At 35.9% G+C, this 6,755-nt stretch overlaps 1 long non-coding RNA gene across 1 annotated transcript; it reads left to right on the top strand.

Moving 5' to 3' along the window:
* Positions 1–5,951: 5,951 nt before the first annotated feature.
* LOC126876752 (uncharacterized) lies at positions 5,952–6,657 on the top strand. The gene is made up of 3 exons (XR_007694485.1): positions 5,952–6,053; positions 6,266–6,361; positions 6,438–6,657. It is a non-coding gene; the product is annotated as an uncharacterized LOC126876752 (long non-coding RNA).
* The last annotated feature ends 98 nt before the right edge of the window (positions 6,658–6,755 follow it).

Genomic DNA, 6,755 nt, shown 5'->3' with positions numbered 1-6,755 from the left:
AGATAGAGTCACTTTCTTCGCCCCAATATTTTCAAATTCAAAGCCATAAAGGAATATATTACTTACCTTTCGGTGTTTTGCTATCAAAGTTCCATCGGGACCCCAAATAGTACAGGTATTGTACAATTTATCGCCCTCTATTTCAGGCATCGTACCACCAACTACATAGATGTTGTTTTCTTTAGCTGCGTTCGATGAAGCAACGCTCGTTTCACCATCAGGAATACTCTCGGCGTATTTTGGAAAGTACTCTGCGTTGCAATATTTCAATTAATGAAATGTCTTTTGTTCCAACCATAAATTAAATTGAAATGTTTGTCAGTTTTTTATTTTTTAAATTATTAAAATAACTAAGTTTTATATTTCGACTTAATTAAATATGCAATTACTTAGCTAATAGTATATATAATAAATTGTTTCTACAGGTTCAAAATGAAAAATGAATATTTAGAAATATTTAATTACGACAATGCTATTTGTGTTAGCATCAGTGGCTTGTTACTCAACGACTTTGCTAGTACTTTTTGAAACATAAAGTTAGTTTTCAATTAACACTTATACTAGAGGCGGAATTATAAATGCAAAATAATTGATAATACTAATTTATAAGTACCTAATTATTAGTATCTTCAAAAATATATTTATACAAAAATCACGATAATCATGAAAATGGGGAAATCCTATATTCTCGAATCAATTCACAATTTATTTTGTATATTAATTAGATTCCGCGCTCATCAGTACGTACTCACTGGCGAGATCGAGAAAATGTATCGGCAATTCCTCGTACGACCAGAGGATCGGAAATATCAAAGGATATTATGGCGCAGCGCGAGTGGAGAAACAGAAACATATGAGCTTAACACCGTAATACTCTTATCATAGAAATAGAAGCAGTCCTCAATTCCCGCCCGCTAACTCCTATCTCCACCGATCCAAATGATCTCCTAGCCCTCACTCCCGGACATTTCCTCATTGGCGATTCATTAATGTGCTTACGTGATCGAGATTTCAGAGACATTCCATCGAACCGACTCTCCAAATGGCAGCATATCCAACAGCTTAAACAACATTTTTGGAACCGCTGGCATAAGGAGTATTTGAACGAGCTAACCAACCGCAATAAATGGAGCAAGGGTGGACACAGCATCCAAAAGGGCACAATCGTCATCCTCAGAGAGGACAACGTTCCCTCCATGCATTGGCCTCTGGGCCGAGTTCATCCAGGCGCCGATGGTGTTGTCACGTAAAATAACAAAATAAAAAAGGAATTTGAGGTAAAAAATAAAAAAAAGAAAACTTTATTTTTTTTCTAACATCAATACACTTTACAATCTACTTCCGAACTCTGGGCGTGACTTTTTAAGACTGACTCTTATGATTTTACTTTCGATCGGATCCGATTACTTTCTTTTGTCATCCCTCAACATCCCCACCGTCCATGCATTTGCTAGGCGTCCGCGACCGTTGCCACGTGCTCTTTCTTCTAGAACCTTCGGTGGAAGGACCGTTGGGATGTTGATGGTTCATTAGGCACTTCAGCGATATACATTGTCGCCGAGTGCTTTATCTCTATCGTCAGTCCGTCGGATTTGAAGTATGCCGGTCGTGACAGTGTCATCCGGACAGCTACAGTTCAGACGGCAAAAAGCATTTTGGATCGGGGCGTCAAAAGGCTTGTCCCACTGCCAATTCAACCCGATCTCGAGAAACCCGAACAACTAGCCACCGAGACGAAATAAGATGGGAACTTCAACCACACCTCGCTAGTTTGATCGGTACCCTCTCAACGGGGGGAGAATGTTACGCCATGCGGCTTACCATAGGTCATATTCTTAACTATCGATCGCGGCACTATAATGTCGCAGACGGACCGTCGCGTCTGCCCGGCAAACAAACATTGTAGTGGCAAGCGCATGATTCATTAAGCAGGGCGACTTCCAGAAACGTCGACTCGTGGTCGTTATTTTACCTCGCGTAAAAGAATGTGGCGTGATCCGAACGTAGTGGGGGTCGCCTTCCAGAAAAAACGAAAAAAATCGAAAGGCGTTCAGAACTTTTCGAGAAGTCGAACCGTCAACACAGGTGGTATGTCGCGCATTACTTATCAACCAAAACGCAGTTACATTTTTTTTGTTCCATTTATATCTTTCTAGTTAATAAGTTGTTGAAATAAACATTAATTTATTTGTGTTAATTCTGTGGAATTTCATTGAACTACTGAACTGATCAGTTCGTGGCGTCGATTATTTAATCGTAACGGGAAATTACAACTCTCGTTGACGTGCTATCTCGCGATCGCGTCTCTCCGCGAACGGTCGAAACAAAATGATTCACTAAAAACTGTCCTGAATTCCTAAGAACTTATTTACCGCAAAACTGACAAAGTGTTTATTTAAAAAATGAGGTTGAAGGTAGTCCTTTTCTTTCATTTCATTCATTTTCATTTTCTTTCTTAAGTATGGCTAACACAATATCTAATCAATTAAAATTTTATATTTTCACGTGAAAAGTTTCTTTAGATAATTATTATCAACATGATGACTAACTCTTACGGATTAATACGTGTCTGTAGGGCAATCCGGTGGACTCGATCGGCTTTTTACTTCGAAAGTTGAGTAATCGGTGTCGCTTTCTTACGCATCTTTGAACTGTATAAATGTTTTAAAATTGTTTGATCCAGAATGTACCACACCGGACAATCAAGAAGGCAGGTGCCTTGACTACAGAAAATGTAAACCTCTGCAAGAAATATGGCAGATACAGTACCGTACAGCCACCGATTTTTATAGACGATCAGTGTGCAGATACCAGGGCAATGTTACGATCGTTTGCTGTCCGAACGATCCAAACAAAGAGAAGAGAGAAATTTTAATAAAAACTGTGTATAAGTATAAGGCTTTGCGACCACCATACTGAGGTTTTAGCAACGTCTCTCATACCAGGGTGGTCGATGGTAAACCAGCTGAACTTGGTACGTTTTATGTCTTTCTTTCCGATTAATAATAAGCCATTTACTGCAAAGAATGAACTTTAAAGGCATTAAACAGCACATCAATGTACATTTCAATTAGACTAAATAATAATGCTATGATTTTATCGGTAGTAACTTTACTTATTAACTTGAATTATTTCTTTCTTTTACTTCATGTTAGGAAGAGTATCTTTTTGCTTGAAATAAAAAATTGATATAGGAGTAATAATATGGATAGAGATCAAAAACTGTTAGGGCAGAAATTACACGTTTGAACTTTATAGTTCAGTATAGTTCAAATAGAAATTATATAGAATTATTTAATAATTTGTATTCCACTGGAATAAAAATTTAATTTCTGTCTTTATCAAATCTCTGTTTCAGAGTATTTGTACGTATGTACTTATCGTCTGCTGTATGATCGAATTTCGAATAGGTAATAATCGTTGTTACTCGTTATGTGAGAAAAAATTATGTATATTCACAACTATGACTATTGCATTTTAGGCGCTTGGCCATGAATCGCTGCATTAGGTTTTCGTAATCCCCGAAACCCAGACAAACCACTATGGAAGTGCGGAGGTTCCCTGATATCGGCTAGGCATGTTTTGACCGCAGCACATTGTGCACATATGGATGGAATAGAAAACATACACAATCATAATATTGCCATTCTTAGATTGGTGGAGGAGGTGCCATTTTCGAGTAAGTCCTCAAATATATATATATATATATATATATATATATATATATATATATATATATATATATATATATATATATATATATATATATGCTATTGAGTATTACTGAAGTATCATATCCTGAAATTTCTTACTGTACACATATATTGTGTCATAAAGCGTGTATAATTCTTTCTCATACTTTTGGTCATTAGTTTCCTGCATTTTCATTTATTTTTTTATTTTTCAGGGTACGTATATCCCATTTGTACGAAAGAGCCCCTACGAAAGAGCAACTTCGTCGGCTATAACCCCCTTGTTGCTGGATCGGGAGCATTAAGATATAGTAAGTGATATCAATTTTATAATAAAATTAAATAGTTCCAGTCTTAAATATCTTTCTTATTTTCTTCGTAGGACGACCACGACGTAATGCATTAATGGAAGTACAAATGCCAGTGATTAAGAACGCCGAATGCAAAATAGCTTATTCCAAATTTCCTAATGCACCTGATATCACTGATGGTATAATATGCGCCGAACATGCTCAGGGTGGAGAGGATTCTTGTACGGTAATTAAGTTACAGAGTTACTACAAACTATACGGTATCTGAAGACACGTCGATTCGAATTAACATCAAATCGACGTCTTAAACATTAAAAATAATAGATAAACACAATTTAATAGTTTTGCCCACTTCTCACACCTCGTTATGGTATTTAATCTAATTTCCTCTAATCTTAGTTTTGCTCAAAATACATATAACATGTACGTTATAAATTGGAGTATTTCAATACACAAATCAATAGAAGATTATTACTGTATATAAGTATAATTTCAATACAATTCGATCGATATATTTCAGTATCTTTGATTAAAAATTTAACGATCCTTTCAGGCTGACCGCGGCGGATCACTGCTGATACAACATGAATTAACCTCGTATTTAATAGGTATTGTGTCTTATGCTTATAAGTGCGGCACAGCTGGGTATCCCAGCGTTTACACTAGGGTCACATCGTACCTTGACTTCATTCTCCAAGCGATGCAATAATATGATATTACTGTTCCATAAATATCATTGTGTAAAAAACGTAAAGTTGGATTTTCTTATTGTGGAGATAAGAAACAGCTCAAATTTACATTGTTTTGTACGTTACAAATTATAGGCTTAAAATGTACGAAATGTAACTTTGAAACGACACTAATTTTTTACGCACGATAAACCTCCACAACTTAGGTATGTAAAGATGATAAACGTATATTAATTCTATTAATTTGGTAATAATAAACCAACTTTCTGAGAAGTTCTGTAAATTTCGTTTCTTTTGTATCAAGAGAATAATGGAATATTCCACTTAGATCGTATACTTCTTGTATGTACGTACAAAATTTTCCGGCTAATCTAAAACACTTCATAAGATAGAGAGCTTCTGGAAATTCGGACACAGAGAGTGCATAAAATACAAGATAAGTCTCGTGTCTTTCAAAATTATTTTTTATTCGCTAAAAACGTCCTGTGTACTCATGCAATCACATGCAACCTCGAAACTTCACTTATTTTTTATCACTTTCCAATTCAATACACAGTTTCAGCATTTTTGACTATATGTAAGAGAAATTTCCATTCAGCCAAAGGTGTACTTACAGATTATAGATTCCTATACGACTCTCAGTAAAAATTTATCCGCACTCCAGATAGTTAAAACTTCTGTCGACCGTATTGATCCATCTGCACTCTTCGTATGACGTCAATATCTGTTCAGTGCTGCTGCGCAGGTTTCTTTGTGTTACGTCAATTCGTTTGTGACCGTTGCGCGAGTAATGGCGCTTTGCAATGGTGATTTGCAGGAAAACAGTGCAGGATGCTGTGATTCGTTTCTTGTGGTCGGAGGTTATGTTTGATGCCTATATTTATCAAAGATTTAATGCACATTATGGAGAAAGTGTTTTGTCACGAAGTGTGTTTGAATGGGCACAAAAGTTCAAAGAAGATCGCACAAGTGTTATGAAAAAACAGCTGGACGCCCGTCCACATCCACGATGACAACATTGAACGTGCTCATGAACTTATGCTCTATGGAATAGACGAGTGACAGTGGATAATGTGGCAAATCATTTGCAAATCAGCCACGGCTCTGCTTATGCAATAGTACACGACAGATTTGGATTTTAAAAAGTTTGTGCGAGATGGATGCCGAAAAAGCTGATGAAAAGGTGAAGACGACGATGCATTCGTGGTTCGCAGCTCAGCCCAAAACATTTTTTAATGAGAAAATATAAAGGTCCTTCGGCAAATGGACAAAGTGTATACAGAAATCGAGTGATTATGTCAAAAAATGATGTATGTCTTTTTTGACAATTGCTTAAAATAAATTCTACACCGACAGAGCGGGTAACTTTTTACTCACCCTCGTAAGACACTTAAATTTCCAATCTATTATGATGAATAAAAGAGCTTATACTATTAAATCTAATTGTATTTTGTTGCATGAGAGTACACGTGTATGTGATGTACATTACCTTTATATCCCCTTGAACGCTTCAATATTGCGCATATATACTATATTTTGTACAGCTTCTATAAAATTTCGTATGTTTGTTTAGGCTGTTAATCTAGAGGCTGGAGTACAAAGAAGTGGCACAATGATGTGGGCTGATGACATTTATAATTATCAAGGAATCACCCCTACATTCGCTCAGGTATATATCGTTGACTATAATGTATTTAACATATATGATTGTTAGAATATTAATAATTAATTTTTAATTCTATCAGAATTTTAATGAAACTGTCCCTTGGGAAGGAAGAACTGATACCTTGATATCACGGTTTGTACATCCTATATATACGACAAATTTTAGAACATTATATAACGAAGAACCAGATCGTCGTGGCCATGTGATGTGAATAAAAGGACTTGAATTTGATGATATTTTTATAATGTTAGATAACATAACTAAGTATCTTCACAGTAAGATAGGATGACATGGTTTACATGATCTTAATGTTGTTCACTCGAGTGATGATATTATAAGGAAAAGCGTAATATCACAGGTAGGATGATTCATAATTTAGAACTACTAACTCATGTAT

The sequence above is a fragment of the Bombus huntii genome, unplaced genomic scaffold (assembly GCF_024542735.1).
Source record: "Bombus huntii isolate Logan2020A unplaced genomic scaffold, iyBomHunt1.1 ctg00000092.1, whole genome shotgun sequence".
Lineage (NCBI taxonomy): Eukaryota > Metazoa > Arthropoda > Insecta > Hymenoptera > Apidae > Bombus > Bombus huntii.
Note: the sequence above shows the minus strand (reverse complement) of the source record. Positions and strands in the feature narration are given on the sequence as shown.